Genomic DNA, 266 nt, shown 5'->3' on the forward strand with positions numbered 1-266 from the left:
GCTCCGCTCCCTCCGGGCTCTTCTCTGGCACGGTCCAGGCCAGCATCCAGAAATCTCGCCAAGGGCTGGCTTCGGGCAGAGCCCTGCAGAGCTGTCAGCGGGCTTCCTGCGGCCACGGATGGCTTTGTTTTCTCCCACCACAAACAACAGAGAGAGGACTGTTCCCTTCCCCTGGGCACAGTGGAAGGAGGAGAACTGGGAATTCCAGGCCTGAGAGGAGCCAGACGGGGCAGGCTGGGGGTGTTCTGGGGGACGGCGGGACGGGG

Source organism: Buceros rhinoceros, unplaced genomic scaffold (assembly GCF_000710305.1).
Source record: "Buceros rhinoceros silvestris isolate BGI_N320 unplaced genomic scaffold, ASM71030v1 scaffold27470, whole genome shotgun sequence".
Taxonomy (NCBI): Eukaryota; Metazoa; Chordata; class Aves; order Bucerotiformes; family Bucerotidae; genus Buceros; species Buceros rhinoceros.